This window comes from Mus caroli, chromosome 1 (assembly GCF_900094665.2).
Source record: "Mus caroli chromosome 1, CAROLI_EIJ_v1.1, whole genome shotgun sequence".
Taxonomy (NCBI): Eukaryota; Metazoa; Chordata; class Mammalia; order Rodentia; family Muridae; genus Mus; species Mus caroli.
Window position 1 is genome coordinate 26112229 of NC_034570.1, and position 16955 is coordinate 26129183.

The 16955-nt window shown below is 39.7% G+C and overlaps 1 long non-coding RNA gene across 1 annotated transcript in view; it reads right to left on the bottom strand.

Moving 5' to 3' along the window:
- Window positions 1-15472, bottom strand: part of LOC110291051 — a 68474-nt gene extending 53002 nt beyond the window's left edge. The window contains exon 1 of the long non-coding RNA XR_002377528.2: window positions 15354-15472. This is a non-coding gene — a long non-coding RNA (uncharacterized LOC110291051). The remainder of the gene's footprint in view (window positions 1-15353) is intronic.
- Window positions 15473-16955: the final 1483 nt, after the last annotated feature.

Below are 16955 nucleotides of genomic sequence, written 5' to 3' on the forward strand. Positions count from 1 at the left end.
TCCTTCCTTCCTTCCTTCCTTCCTTCCTTCCTTCCTTCCTTTCTTCCTTCCTTCCTTCCTTTTTCCTTTTAAAACAGTGTTTCTCTGTGTAGCCGTGGCTCTCCTAGAACTCACTATGTAGACCAGGCTGGCATTGAACTCACAGAGCTCTGTTTGCCTCTGCCTGACAAGTGTTGGGATTAGTGTGTGCAACCTGGCCTAGACTTTTTTGCTTCTCCTTCTTTTTTAACATACAGAAAAGTTTCAGGTTTGGTTTCTGTTTTTAACTGATACAGATGTGGAGAGATGGCTCAGTGATTAGGAACACTTACTGCTCTTGCAGAAGACTGCGGTTCAATTCCCAGCTCTTGCAATGCATGTTATAACTATCTGTACCATCAGTTCCAGGTATCTTCTGTGCCGCCCCCCAGGCACTACATGCACAAGATGCACATACACACATGCAAGAAAGTACTTATACACATAAAATCAAATAAATGAATGTAATTTAAACATTATACAAGTGAAAGTGTCTTTGGGCAATTAAAAAATATTCTTACCACACCCAATCAAAATGCAGAGTTGTAGACCCCAATGTATACATTCTTTTGGAGGTCAGAGGTGGGCATCAGATTCATTGCCACTGGAATTACAGTCAGTTGCTAGCTGCCTGATGTGGATTTAAAAGCCAAACTTGGGTCCTGTGGAAGAGCAGTGTATTCTCTTAATGACCAAACCATCGCTCTGCCCTCTACATTCTAATGAGCCGAACATTTCAAGTCTTTAAAAGCTAACTTGGAATTTCACACAATTTACTGGGGGCTGGAGAGACTTCTCTTGAAAAAGTGAGTTAGATGTATCTCAACAGTTTAGTCCTTTATTGCAATTCGCAGCCTCTGAGGAGCTCACAGGAGAGTCTGTGGAAACATGAAGGCGCCTTTGCCTGCCTCACCTTAGCAGTAGGGGTGAAACACCATAAAATCAGTCAGTTCTGTGTTGAGAGTACTTGCGGTCTGATAACGTTCTCCTCACCCTATAACTCATCTTTCTTTCAAACAAACCCTCAACTAACATAAACCGAAGCCTATTTCAGTCAAGTGCAGGTTGAAGAGGTGGTGCTTGGGCTGGGAAGGTCTTGGGCAGAGACCTAAAATAAGGCTCATTCAGGGAACACTAGTCATGTTCCGTGGCATGTGTATGTACCATCCAAAGCTGGAAAGGGACATAACGATTCAAAATGCAAAGGTCTATCTAAATCAGAAAGGTTACTGAGTCTATGGCTGCGGAGACAAGAAAGCAGCCCAAAGATTGAGAAGTCTCTACTTGAGTTAGAGTTTGAGGGAGAGAAACCGCATACAACCTTGGATCTTGATCAGAGTGCTGGTTCTGGTGAGGGCTCTTTTCCCAGCGGTGCATGGCCACTTATTTCTTTACCTTCACATGGCAGAGAAAGCACACACTTTTGCTGTTACTCGCCTGTATAAGGACACTAATCTCACCATGAAGGTGTCAGTTCTCATGAGTTTACCTAAGCCTAGTTACTTACCTCCCTTAGGTCTCATTTCTAAGCCTCCCCACAGTGGGATGAGAGCTTCTGCATGGGGATTTGATGCATTAGCTCAGGTGCTAACAGGTAGTAGAGTGTGCTCAGTGTTTTATTCCACTAACGCTGTTTTAGTGATACTCGGGTGAGTACTGTCCTACTTGTGATGAGTTTTTCCCCCAGCATCCACAAGGCCTGTTCTTTGCTCTTTGTCTTGTTCACAGGGATGAACACAATGTCATTCAGAGTGATACACTCTTGCCTGCTCCTCTCCCAAGAAACAAGCCCTTAAGCTTTACAGTTTATTGCTAATCAGAGCTAGGAAATGGATGTGGTAAAACATGTCTGGTAAACTGTGGATGGTCATACAACTAGAACTTTACCCATGTGTTTTTCTTTTTTCAGGGAAAAATAAAAATGTTTACTGTGCATCTCGCAGAGAGCGTCACTGAGTCTTGGGTCTCAGGGGTACAGCTCTTGCCTCCCATGCACAAGGCTGAGCACTGCAACAGAGAATTATATTTTCAGTAGTTCATTAGAGGAAAACATTTTGTGGCTCATGACATCTTAAGTACTGGCAGTCTCCTTCCAGACATTTGATCTTTACCCTCATTTTTAGCAGAGATCCAGCATTGCTTTCACAGTCTGACCTGGTTTTTAGTAAGGATCATGTAGAACTTTTCTTTTGATGCACATCACCAAAGCCTTAGAATGTAATCAGTGCAGAATAATGGCAGCTTTTCTTTCCCGCAGAGCACATTTGGATTTCTGAAGGCAGCAGCCAAGGTTGTCTTAGCTCCAGCCTCTATGATCAGTGCTGGAACATTCTCTCTTGACACATCTTTGCAGTAACAGTGCTGGTGAGCCTAATAACTCCCAGTAAAAGAGAACTGATGTGGCATTTCTAGTAATGAGCGCACTTGAGAATCGGCTTTAGAATATTTTCAAAAGTAAATCGTGTACCACTAGCTATTACACACTGAAGAATATCCCCTCAAATACACATTTGGAGTCACTAACTTCTAATGTGTGTTTATTTGTAGACAGAACCTTTAAAGGGCAATTAAATATAAAAGAGATCATAAAGATGTGGCCCTTCTTTGGGAGAGGCCAGAAATCAGAGGAGAAATCAGGTATGTGTGTGCAGACGGAAAGTCATCTGAGGACAGAGGGAGAGTGATCATCTGTCAGCCGAGAGTGGCCTCAGGAGAACCCAAACATAGGGCACCTTGATCCTAGATTTCCAGCCTTTGGAGTTCTGAAACAACTCATTTCTATTGTCTCATGGACCAAGTATAAGATATTTTATCATTGCAGTCCTGTAAACTAAGACATGAGTTATGTTTTCGTCTGCTCTGAGCTCTAGGAACCAAAGAACCAAATGTGAGGTCTCCACTAACCCCACACACTTGCCGTGTCCCTGTAATTCTTCTATTTTGATCTTCCTTTTGTGAGTCACTTCTTTCTATTTCAATTTTATTAGGTTATTATTTGTTTTTATTGTTTACTGCTTCAAAGCCCTCGCAGGAAAGAAGCAGGACACAAAGAAATAAATAACGACCTACAGGAATGTTTTATAGTTGCAGGCTCTCTTATTTCAGGTACACCTTTCCAGTCGGCTGTAATGGTTCTTTTCATTTCTTAGACTCTTTAATGTTGGAATGCTGCAGGGCTTGTGCATTATTTTTTTCTTATGTCAGCTCAATTCTTGTTTGATCTTAGCCAGACTTGGGGCTGCTTTATACATCAGCTGGGCAATATATGTATGGTGTATGTGGATATACTGTACTTTATCTGTCTGTCTAATTATCTATCTGCTATACATCCATCCATCCATTCATCCATCCATCCATCCATCCATCATCTATTGATTACAAGCTTTCTTCTCAATCTTTTTATCCATGAATGTTTAGATGTTTAACAGACATCTCATATTTAACATGTCTGAAAGACAAACCAAAGCCCCAACTCTTCCTTCTCTTTTCTGATCTTCCTAGTCTTGGTAAACAGAATCTTGCTCTTCTCCAACTCAGAATACAGAATGCAAATATAGAAGTCAATTCTTAACTTATGGGCATTTGTGCCTAAAATGTTAGAGGCAGTTTTGACCTTCTTTAATTTCTAATTTGTCAGAAGCTTTATTGTCTTTTTCCATCAAAATATATCAAAGAGTCAAAGCATTACTTTTAAACATCTTGCCACAGCAGTGGAAACCATCCTCATGGATCCCTTGGTCTACTCGGTAATCCTTCTTTCATGTTTCCTCCTGTGAACCCTTCTCCACAGCAGCCAGAACACTCCACAAAAAGGCAGGTTAGATCAGGTTATCTCTCTGCTCAACCTGTGGGAGTTTCTCTCACACTGAAAGGCAGACCTTTTATGGCCTGCGAAGCACAATACAGTCCAACTTTGTTGACTCCTCTGACCCCAGAGAGTTTTCTTTGGCTCACTTCCTTCCAGCTGCAATGGCTTCTCTTTCCTTTTTCTTCTACTTATGACAGGACACACTCTCCTTCACAGGATATCAGCAAGGCTCATTCTTATCAAGTCTCTATGAGTTTATTAATCACGACATTCTTATAAAAGAAATTTACCTTGTGGTATCTGGCACAACTTCAATATCTGGCTCTCTCTAGAAACATAAATATACTTGAGTGTATAGTATAACAAAATTTTAACAATTAGTTCATCATTTTTTTCAGCATGTCAACCATTTAACAATAAACTAGATCATGGTTTATTGACTTTGCTGAATGTCTTGATGTAAAAGCTTTTTCCACGCCATTCCCAACACAGTAAAATATATCACTGAAAGAGAAATAAGGCATTGGCATGCAGTGACAGAACACCACTATGCAGCGTTTCCACCCTGTGGACATGTGCCACGTGAAACCACAAGAGTACAGACATAGTGCATGTGTACAGTATAATAAAACAACTGAAATATCATTGAAAAGCTTGTTTATTTATTTATCTATTTATTTATTTGATATAAGTCCACATGACACAATAGACATGTGGATATTAGAAAACAACATTTGGGAGTCTTCTCTCTCCTTTTGTCCTAGGTGTCTGGGGACTTGACACACATTGTCAGGCCTGGCAGCAAGCCCTTTTACCTGATTAGTGCTCTTACTATCTGCAATTAAGAGGTTTTAAGTGTTACTTTCAGTTGAATAAAAATTGCAAAAGTCTGGGTCTGGTATATCTATGAAAGGCCTTTACATTGAACACATGGGCCCCAACCAACAGGAGGAACCTTTAGGATTGTAGCCTTCTAGAAGGATGAAAAGTCATTGGCCATATGCGTTAGGTCCTTCACATCTTTTCTCTTTTCTTTGGGTTTTGGCCATCATCAGGTGAGGAACCTTCTGTTTTGCCAATGGTCTCAAGCTATAGGGTCAGGTGACCGTAAACTGAAGCCACTGAAACTATGAGGCAAACAAACCTTTCATAATTATAACTCAATGATTTTAGGTATCTTGTTACAGTAACAGAAATCTGACTAACACAGGGATGAATGTTTGTACAGTTCATGTGGAAGAAGAATGGGAGCACCCGTTAAGAGCACTTATGGCTCTTTTAGGGGACTGAGTTTGGTTGTCAGCGTTTGAACCAGATAGTTCAAAATTACCTGTGATACCAGGAGATATGACACTGTCTTCTAGCTTCCATGACACAGTATAGTTGTTCAACTCCAGCTATTATATCACATATAATAGCACACACACACACACACACACACACACATATATATATACATATACATACATACACATATATGTATCACATATACATATACACACATATATCCTCCCATATATATGTGTATATGTGTATACAAAGATAAAAATATTTTTTAAAGTACATGTGATTCATTTTTAGGGATGACCATGTACAGTTGGCCACTTCTTTGATCATTCTATATAAAATAGCAGTTTATTATATATTGTATTTATCTTGCTATATGTACTTCATTAATATCTAACCTACATATATTATATATTACAGAATATCTATCTCACAAGCATTTTATATAGTATATACATTATATATTATATTAAATATATTTATATAACTCTTATATGTTAAATTATAATATTTATATAAACATATATAATATATATACATATTACATATATATGTCAAGCCAAGTTCTAAACTCTGATGACTTAGTGGCAGACAAAATAACCAAATGACCTTTACTCACTGAGTGTACAAACCTATGTATGTATGTAACATATGTAAAAAATATGTATATGTGTATAATACTTATTTACCATAATTTAAGCTCAACAAGGCTAAGTATATGCTATTTTGTTTGCTGTCAAACCACTTGGTCTTAAACTGTGGCTTGTACATCATTCAAATGTTTACTTACTGAAGAAATAAATGAGTTTACTAACATTTTGTGCAAAGTGTTATGAGTTTGGTTTATAGCGAAGGCAAACACTAGGGCAATATCTCTGTCAAAGGTACTTGCTGTACTTCCATGCAGTAGACTAGCTTATCTCATTTCTGTCACTTGCTTGGAAAGGACGGTTGATTTATTTTTGCTCCCATTTTACATACTGGGATCTTAGTTCAGGCCTTCCCAATGATATACAGCAGACAAGGAGCAAAGGTATGATTCATATCCCACCTTTTCAGTCCAGAAATTCCCTTTAAAAAACACCCAGCTTTCAAAAAGTTTTGAAATTTTCCATATGGTGTAAAATGAACACAGGAAAATGAACTCTGAATATCTGTTATCCACCTTCAACTCTTATCAATTCCTGAGTGATTTCTTTTCATCTATACTCAACCTTCCAGTTAGGTTTCTCTGTAACAAAACTAAACCTCTGTCTATCTCTAAAGATACAGGTGAAAGAACTTCTTTAGTCTTAGTATTGCCTATTATTTTTGACTCAGTGTTGGTTGGCCAACTATTTGATGTTTCTGAAACAAACTTTCCACATCTACAGAGTAGTGATAACAAGTTTTAATTAAATGAGACAGTACACTTGAAGCATTTTGTTAAAGCCTTCTATAAAGTTTGCAATTTCAAGTTCTATGTTAGTACCTACCTTCTACTATTGACACAATTAAAGGTCTCAATATCTACTTTGTCTACTTTGATTGAGTACAAGCAAGCATGGCTGTTTTCACCAGCAGCATGCCTCATGAATATGTCAGAGGTCTTACAGTCAGATGTCACATAGGACATCTAAGTGTTTGCAAGATTGTCAAGTCTAAAGAGTGAACAAAGTAATATAAAGTCTGAAACAGTATTTTTTTCATAGAAAGGAGGAATATTAGCTGGGCATGGTGGCATGCACCTATAATCTCAGTATTTGAGAGGCAAAGGCAGGAGGTGATTTCCACAAGTTTTAGGCCAGCCAGATTTGCATCGTACGTACTTAGCTGGAGGTGAGACTCCATTTCAAAGAGAAGATGGTGAGCATCCTACATATGTTTATGAAAATTCATCACAACTTGCCTGGTCCTTGCAAATGAGAACATTCTACGTTTATGGAGCCTTATATAAGGAGAGAGTTGAAGTTAGATGAAGGAATTAGAGCCCATATGACACATGTTAAAGGGAGCCTCCACTATGATCTTAAGTACAAATCATCCTTTTCAAACAATGATGGTGGTACTATCAGCATGTACTTACGTTGTCTCTAACATATGGCAGGCCTTGTGGCAGCACATTAGATCTTCTCAACAAAGTAACAGCATGACTTTGGTGTCTACCTAGAAGATGGGTGAGCAGAAGTATTGAGATTTTTTTTTTTCTTTTTTAAATTGTCAACATTACCAAACTAGAAGTGAGATTTGTGATTTAAACATGGGTATCTAGTTTTGGAGTCTGGCTTCTGCAACCAGGGTGTCCCTGACCCTTGAAAGAAAACAGTAGTTGCAACAGTTGCTCTCCAAATATTCAGACTCTCAAATGCTTCCTACATATTTCCCATTTTTGAGAAAATATCCACGAAATCATTGATTCAGTCAGGTGTCTATAATTTTTCCTAAGATACACCTGAACATGAATCTGTGCTTACCAAAGTAAGAAATGTATTTATGTGTATTCTATACCATTGACTATAGCCTTTGACATGTTAAATTATGGTCCAGACTGGAAAAGCAGAAATAAACAATTAAGATATGAAACTTTGCAGAGTTAAGTAGCAAGGTCAAAGGCTGAGCCAGCTCCAGAGCAGGAAATGGGTCAGAAACAGGAAATGGCAGGTTAGGTCTAGACAGGTAAACAGGTGGACAGTCAGGCAGTCAGTCACGTAGGCTGTGTGAAAAGCAAGACACTGGGTCAAGTCTGGGAGTTCACAATTATGACTGCATGTATTAGGTATCCGAAGATAGGCTATACAATCACAGTGTTAGGTGTCCATCATTTTATGGGTTTTAGGTATGTGTGTGTGTGTTGGCTAGTTTTATGTCAACTTAACATAAGCTAGAGTTATTTATCTGAAAGGAGGAAACTTTAATTGAGAAATGCCTCTGTTAGGTATGGGTGTAAGACATTTTCCTGATTAGTGATTGATGAGGAGGACTCAGCCCATTGTGGATGGGCCCACATCTGGGCTGGTGGTCCTGGGTTCTATAAGAAAGCAGGCTGAGTTTTCTTTCATGGGGGGCAAGCCAGTAGGCAGTACCCCTCTATGGCCTCTGTATCAGCTCCTGCCTCCAGGATCCTGACTCATTTGAGTTACTGTCTTAACTTCATTCAGATGGACTACAAAGTAGAAGTGTAAGCCAAATAAACTCTTTCCTCCCAAAAGCGAATTTGGTCATGGTGTTTCATTAAAGTAGTAGTAACCCTAACTAGGGCATTTACATCACATGCTCATGTGTCCGTGAAGTTTCAACTCTCCCCAAAAAACTTACTGTGTGCCTCCCAATCCTAGGAACAAGTCATTTGTCTGTTTGGATAGGTAGTACTTAGCAGATGGTATAGTGTTTTGGTCCATCCTGGGGCTACAGTAATCCTTCTCCCTTAAAATGCAGACAAAAGCTGCTTATATAATGGAGTCTCCCAGGGCAATGTGCAACCAGAAAACAAAACAAAACAAAACAAAACAAAACAAAACAAAACAAAACAAAAACAAAACCACTGCTTTATTCAATGTGGTATAACTTAGATCAGGATATAGCCTCATCTCCTTATTGGACAGAAGTTTGAAGTGAACTGCTTAGGCAATAAGGCTTTGAAAACAAAACAAAACAAAACAAAACAAAAATCTGGGGCTATATCTCTGTAAATGGCATTAATCATGGATTTTTCTAGGAGTTATTTTCCAACACTGGGTGCACACCCTGAGTAAGATCTTTGGTCTTAAGTACCTTGAAGCTCACTGGGCAATACAGGTATGTAGATATTCTTAATCAAAAGGATTGGAAAGCTTAGGAAGGAGAGAAAAGGTGGGAAAGAGGGATAATAGAAAGGAGGAGGGGAACAAGGAGAGAAATATTATAAAGGAAAGGATGGGATATACCTAATAGTAGTCAACTATATTGAGAAGAAATAATCATGAATTTATTAATATTATTTGCATAAATTGTATATGTAGATTTTTTTTCCTGCCTCAATCGCTAAAGCTTCCTTGAGTATATTCTAACCTTCTTCTGTAAAAGAGCTGGTCTTAGGGCCAGAACTATGTTTGTTATAGGATTTAACATGTCTGGGCATGTCTTGTGAAGTGGCAGAGGGTGACATGATGCTTAAGAAGCATCTTGTTAAATGTGGTACAGCCACACAATGGCATACTATACAGCTATGAAAAACAAGGAACTCATGAAATTCTTGGGCAAATAGATGGATTTGGAGGATATCATCCTGAGTGAGATAACGAAATCACAAAAGAACACACATGATACACACTTATTGATAAGTGGATATTAGCCCAGAAGCTCAGAATACCCAAGATACAATTCACAAACCACATGAAACTCAAGAAGGAAGACCAAAGTGTGAGTATTTTGGTTCTTCTTAGAAGAGGAACAAAATACCCATGGAAGGAGTTACAGAGACAAAGTGTGGAGCAGAGACTGAAGAAATGACCATCCAGAGACTGCCCTACCTGGAGACCCATCCCATATACAATCACCAAACCTAGACACTATTATGGATGCCAACAAGTGCTTGCTTTCAGGAGCCTGATATAGCTGTCTCCTGAGAGGCTCTGCCAGTGCCTGACACATATAGAAGTGGATGCTCACTGCCATCCATTGGACTGAGCATAGCTTCATTGGGTCCGCAATGAAGGAGCTAGAGAAAGGACATAAGGAGATAAAGGGGTTTGCAGCCCTTAGGAGGAACAACAATATGAATTAACCAGTACCTCCAGAGCTCCCAGGGACTAAGTCACCAACCAAAGAGTGCACATGATGGGACTCATGGCTCTATCTGCATATATAGCAGAGGATGGCCTAGTTGGACATCAATGGGAGGGCAGGCCCTTGGTCCTGTGAAAGCTCTATGCCCCAGTGTAATGGAATGCTAGGGCCAGGAAGCAGGAGTGGGTGGGTTGGTCAGCAGGGGAAGGGAGGAGAGGCTACGGGGAGGGGTTTTTCAGAGGGGAAACTAGGAAAGGGAATAAAATTTGCAATGTAAATAAAGAAAATATCCAATTTTTTAAAAAGCATCTTGTTTGGGATATAAATCACAGTATGGAAGTCAGATCTCAAAATGCGGGCTCGGGAGACCAGAGCTCATTAGTCACTTATGCTTTATTTTTGCAAACATATTTTCAGTAGCAATGTGTGTGTGTGTGTGTGTGTGTGTGTGTGTGTGTGTGAGGGAGAGAGAGAGAGAGAGAGAGAGAGAGAGAGAAAGAGAGAGAGAGATTGTTTAGATTATACAATATCCTGCTCTACTTCATACTATGTAAAAAGTGCTTTTTCAGACTGTGCCTTGCCTGGAAAGACTATTTTATAATCAGCTATTGACTTTATTTTGAGGGAGAAGGATGATTGGACTCCTGGATGGGGATGTGAACAGCATCATATGCCTGACACCCCCTGCCCCCATACAGCATAAACTAATAAATCACTTCTTGGGATTATAAAGAGAACCACCATATAAATTTGTATGGGGCACATAAGTATATTAAAATCACATCAGGGAAACTAGGCCCAAGGACTGAGAGGACATGCCACACTGGGGAAAGGTATAGCTCCCTGATCGGAACTGTGTAAGGCTATGAATTCTCTAACCCTGCTAAGGCACAACCCCATATCAATCTATCATCTGATAAGTGGTGTGTCAACGGGGACTGAAAGGCTAACAACCATCAAGTATTTCTGGGGCTTCAGATCACTTGGGTTCCCTGTGTGGGTGTGGTCTACTTGATTTGCTGTCTGTTGCTTCGTCTGTTCATCCACCTGGACCTGATTCAACTTTTTCCTACTCCAGTCAGGTTCTGCCTTCTCATCTCTGTAGCTCACTATGTCTTTGCTCTGAAACATAGCTCTCCCATGCCTGGTTTTTACAAAAGCAGCTTCTCTGCAGGTCTGGTTTTGTTGCCTTATCAATACAGGTTCTACTTAAATTCTCTCAGCTCAGTTTGGAAAGCTCCCAAATCCTGTTGTATTCATTGCGCAAACCACTTATACATACACAGATATATTTACTGTGTGTTATACAATAGTGTTAATATTAGTAATTAAGGTTAGACTGGAAGAACCTGCATTTGTCTTAGCCAGATTACCTGGGTAGGAAATTACCTGTCTGGAAATCGCTGCTCTTGAAACTGCTATATCTTATGAATTGATTGTTAGTTAATACATTCTGACATTACAGAAAACATGTTCCTCTATATTTCTAGCAAAGCATATTCATGACAGTATGTGTGTATGTACATATGAGTGAAAGTATGTGTACACACAAGAGGCATACTTAGTGTCCTCCTTACTCACCTTCTGGTTTAGATTTGAGATAGCATCTCTCACTGAATCCAGAGTGCAGTTGTTGCTAGATGCGTTAGCCAGTGGGCCTGTGGGAGCCAACTGTCTGTTTCCCTAGCGAAGGATACATGCTACAATACCAGACTTTTTATGTGGGATCTGGGGCTCTGAATGAAGGTCCACATGTTTACCTAGCAAGTTATCTACTCACTGAGCCCTCACCCTAACCTGGGTAGTAAGGATTTTTGAAAGTCACATATTTAATTTATGAATGAAATATTAACTTCCCTTCTTCAAAAATGAATAAAAACCACAATTTTTACAAAATATTTTTTTTCACCAAGGACATATTAGTATGGCTAATTTTATGCAAATATAAATGCACCTTAGCAATATGTCTCATGGTTCAAAGGTGCAGTCTGTCACAGAGGGTATGTCACTGCAGCAGGAACTGAGACGGCTGATCACAGTCCATCCACATTCAAGGAGCAGAGAGAGATGAGCACTCACTTTCTCCTTTTTTTCTCCAGTCCAGAATCATAGCCTAGGGAATGGTGACATCCATAGTGAGCAGATGTTCCCATCTTAATTAACCTAATCAGATGATCCTCAACAGGCATGGGCAGAGGCCGATCTCCCAGGTACCCAATCCTACTGAGCAACAGTCTAATACTCTTTATAAAAAGTTAATACAATAATAAAAAGATTAGGCCTAAAGATAACGCCTCACCAGACACAACAGCAAATGAACTGCTTATGTAGCATTTTATGAATTATAACTTCATTTATACTAAATGAGAGTTCTAAATCAACTTGGAACACTTTTATCCCATTTTCATATTTTATCACTGGCACAAAATAATTGGATACATTTATGGAGTATGGTGTGATAATTTTATATCCATACAAGGCACAATGACCAAACCTTGATAATTTACATTTCTATCTACCCAAACAGTTCTGTGTATGGAGAAACTTTAAACTCCTCTCCCCTTGTTCTTTTAAATATGCATAGTCTTTATTGTTATCATCATCATCATCATCATCACACTATGGTTTGAGGCATTAGAAGTTCCCTATTTTCTAACTGTTTTTTCTATTCTTCTGGTGCATGAGATGGTTCCTGCCAGTTGATGACTTGATGCTATCTGGAAGCACAGGTTCTGATGGGAGCAGCTGTCCAGGGATGCCCTAAGTCAGAACAGGGAAAATGCCTGGGATTCTGGGAAAGAGTTTCCACTGTTCCAGTAGAAGGGGATAAAGTAGAGGGAAAGAACAAGGCCAGGAAAGCTAGCATTTAGCATGGAGAGGTGTAGAGGTTGGCATGTGGTAACCCAATCCCAGATAAAGTTTCTGAAGTGTTCATTTGAACTCAAGGACAGAGATTTTTCTTTAATTTCCTAATGTGCCATTTTAGGAACAACACATGTGGTGTGTTGGCAAGGGAGGAAAGAAAGCATGTTTTCTTTCAGTCAGAAAGCCATGGTGTGTTTGCTGGGTAACAATAGAGCTGAATATAAATAAGTGAAGCTCTGCAGTTGGAGGATTAAGTAAAATGTAGAGAAGGGAAAGCTGCCACTAAGAAGCAGAATTCAAGGGAGGATTCAGATGTGGAAAATACACAGAAGGAGACAGAATTCAACATTATTGCACAATAAAGGGTGGGGACTCAGGGAATTAGGTCATCAAATTCCCAGATTCCAACACTATTACATAATTACTAAAGCTCTCCAAAATTATTTTAAAATAAGGAAAGGTAAGGCCTCCTTTATAAAACAAGATAACCTGTCACAGTGGCACATGCCTGTGGTGCCAGAAGGCAGCAACAGGAAGGCCAGGAGTTCAAGGTCATCTTCATAGTTAGAGATCCACCCAGACTACTTGAGGGAGGAAGGGAGGGACACACACACACACACACACACACACACACACACACACACGTAGATGGAATTCATCCCATATGAACAAGTAAATCTAGGGTAAAATTTAAAACTCAGAATTGTGATTGTCAACTCATTGTGTAATTTGCTAAACATTTGGGCAGCTGGAGTAGTTTCCAAGGCTTTCCATATTAATACTCATGGAACAACAAACATAGTCATCTCTGGTGGGAGAAAAGGTATGTTTCTCATCTTTTGGGAATACTGAAATGATTGACAACTTTCTGTCCTGTATGAAGACAGTTGTAGAACATGAGCCTCTATTTCTGGCTTCCATTTCAGGTCAACCTCAAAGAGTGGTGTGCATAATTACCGAAAACACTGTTGACAATTTGAATTATAATTGTTAACACCTGGGACGATAGCCTGAGCTAAGAAGACACCAACTTCTGAGAGCAGCCTGCTAAGTAATTCTTGATGCTTTATTACACACTGTGACTAAGCAGAGACACTCACACAGCACTAAGGCCCTACTGTGATCTTTACATAACAGTAACGGGAAAGTGAGCCTAATTAGTCTCTTCCACTAAAAGTATTTGAAAATCTTTCCATTGCCCAATACCATCCCATAATGGAAAATACTCTGCAGCAAGGATGTGTAAATATTTGAGTTGTGCTTAACTGATTTCTGTGTCATACACAACCCATTAATCATTAACACTTCAAAAACATATACCTGATGTGACTTTGCCAAGGCACATTCTCTCCCCAAAGACTTTTCAGACCCTCATCAGAGTTCAACAGGTCCCTGGTGAGCACCTAGCCTAATCTTTTATTATCACAGGTGAGAAAACAGACTAGGAATGTCTGGGGGACTTTAAGTCCCAAAGCCTCAGCTGGTTCCCAGTGCTGAGACTTCCAGGTTCTGAAGTTCAGCTTCTTCTAAGACCCTATACAGAGTTACTTACTGTTCACTGCCTGGTTTGCAAGAAGTATATCAGAATACCATAATATTGTCAGAGTTATAGAGATGGGAGAGACAGTTTAGAAAACTACAGGCACAGATAGTTGTTTCTAAGGCCATTTTTTTTGTAGCGCCAAGACTGTAGCTCCCATTAGGAGGTAGAGGCAGGAGGACCGAGATTTAGTTCTCCCTCGATCTAGGCTATAGATAAACATCTTGTCTCAAAATCTAAAGCCAATGATTGGCTCATGCCTACAATCCTAGCACTTGGGAGGCTGCAGTGTGAGAATTACTTGGAGGTGGAGGACAGCCTGAACTATGCTGTTAATTTCAGGTAAACCTGGACTACATAGCAAGACCTTGTACTGAGATAAGTAGGTAGGAAGATAGAAAGAGAGAGAGAGAGAGGGAGAGACAGACAGAGAGAAACACACACACACACACACACACAGAGAGAGAGAGAGAGAGAGAGAGAGAGAGACAGAAAGAGAGATACACACACAGACAAACTTACAACATAATCCAACAGACACCAAAACCAAGCCAAATCCTCCAATCTTTCTAGCCTCTAGAGAAAGGACTGTGCAAACATTAGCTTGGTGTTACATTACTAACAATGAATAAGGTTCCCACGCTGGTGGGTGGCCTGTGACATATGGAAAGAATCACTGCAGTCTCAGGATCGAGAAATTCTTAAAACTCGAGGTAGGAAACAGCCTGGGTTATTCAATTTCTAGCCTATATATTTTTTTTCCTTAGAAAACAAATACATGTCTACTAGATGATGTATTTGGTCTAAATGAACTCAGTCAACCCAACCTGTGACTAAAGCCACAAACTTTAGGCATTTGTAACATTTGGATTCTGGCTGACTGGTGGAGAGAGGAGAAAGCCAAGGTGTGAGCAGTATTCATTTGTGGAGAGAGGCTCTGGCTCTGGACTAAACCCTTACATTGACAGATGCTTTGTCTGTGTTTAGGTAGAGCAGCAATAATGGTAACCTGAGTAGAAATTTAGGAACTCCATATGCTTCTGTTAGAAATTTTGCCTCAGGGTGAGGTCAACAAAGAATGCCATTACCTACTTCAGAGATGGTCCCTGCAGTGTGCTGGAGCTCCAGCCAATGGGAATGTAGTTACCATTCTCCCTCTCTGTTTGAACAATTTCAACTCCTTGCTTTTTCAGCCAGTGCTATGGCTGAGGGCTCTTCCTGTTTTCCATCTCCGAGAATCAGGGACAATGTGGGGTGATAGTCCACAGCCCACACAGCAGGGATCTTGCAACAGAATGGGAGGTTTTGCAAAATCAGGCTAGTGAGCATGTTCAGAGGGTGCTGTGCCCAGTCTTGCCCTCCTCTAGGACACAAGCAATTCCTGAGCTCTGCTCACACTGTTGGTGGAGGTTTGCAGCTCACACCCTTAAAATGTAAAGCTTCCAGAGCTTGGCTTGATGCTTGGTATCTGCCAATATCTAAATTATTAACTAAGTTAAATAGAAACTGACAGGCAGACCACAGAAATACAAGTGTGGTTCTAATAAGTGACTATAGAGAAGTGGGAAGGGATTATATTTTTTAATCCTTTCCTTTCCTTAAGAGAAATAAAAAAAAATCATTGAAGTTAAAAACATTTCAATCAATATTTCAATTTTTCTCATGCAACATTTTAAGCCCTTGGGCTATGGATATGGCTTAATTGAAAAAAAAAAAAAGCACCAGCCATGCAGGTATTAATATCTGAATTTAAATTGTCAGAATCCATGGAAAAGTCAGCTGAAGTGTTTAGGAACCTCTGATGCTGGAGGGATGGGGAGACAGAAGGACCCAGAGAAGCCCACAGGCAACATACACACATGTACACACATTGCATATACATATAATCTTCCTGTAAAGTCTTATTGGGTGGTATGGTGGTCATGGCGAGAGAAACACATCATTTTTTAGTGCTTTATTTACTTTATATGGTAAATATTAGAAATAAGCATTGGGAAATATTAAAATTATATAGGAAAGTAGCATAAAGATATGACTTAAAGCTTTGGAAGTCAGCTCGTGGAGGAGACAGCACCAGTCAGGGCAAAGGTGCTATGTTTCCTCACAGGGTAATTGCAGCTAATAATAGAAGCTAGCTCATAGAGTTGCTTTGAGAACTAAATACAGTGACATATGCTGATAATAACAGAAATCAGTTGGGATGCAGATGCTTTAAAACCCTGACATAGTTATAATTATACTCAGATCACTAGAGAGATCATTTACCAGGGAGAAAGAAAGGCTTTATACATCTACAGAGGTTTAAACGAATGTGGAAGACTTAACAACCCCCAATGTATATGTGCCTAAAACCAGAGCTTCCAAGTACCCAAAGAAATCATGGAAAGAAGAAATATGCAGATCTTTGGGCTGCATACATTCTTAAGTAATGAACAGGTAAGAAGAGTCGGTAAGAATTCAACATAAAACCACATCACAGTACAAAACATAACTTCCCCTCTGATTGGGGCCACAGTTCAGTGGTTCTTATCTGATATGCAGAGGGATACAACAACAATAATAAAAACCCAACCTGACAACCCGACCTAGTCATGGAGAACTCTGTTAAAGACCCTTGAATATAGAAATCAAGACATAGTATAATGTAGTCCTCAAAACAAATTTCAGTGAGAGTTACAAGATAGAAACAAAATC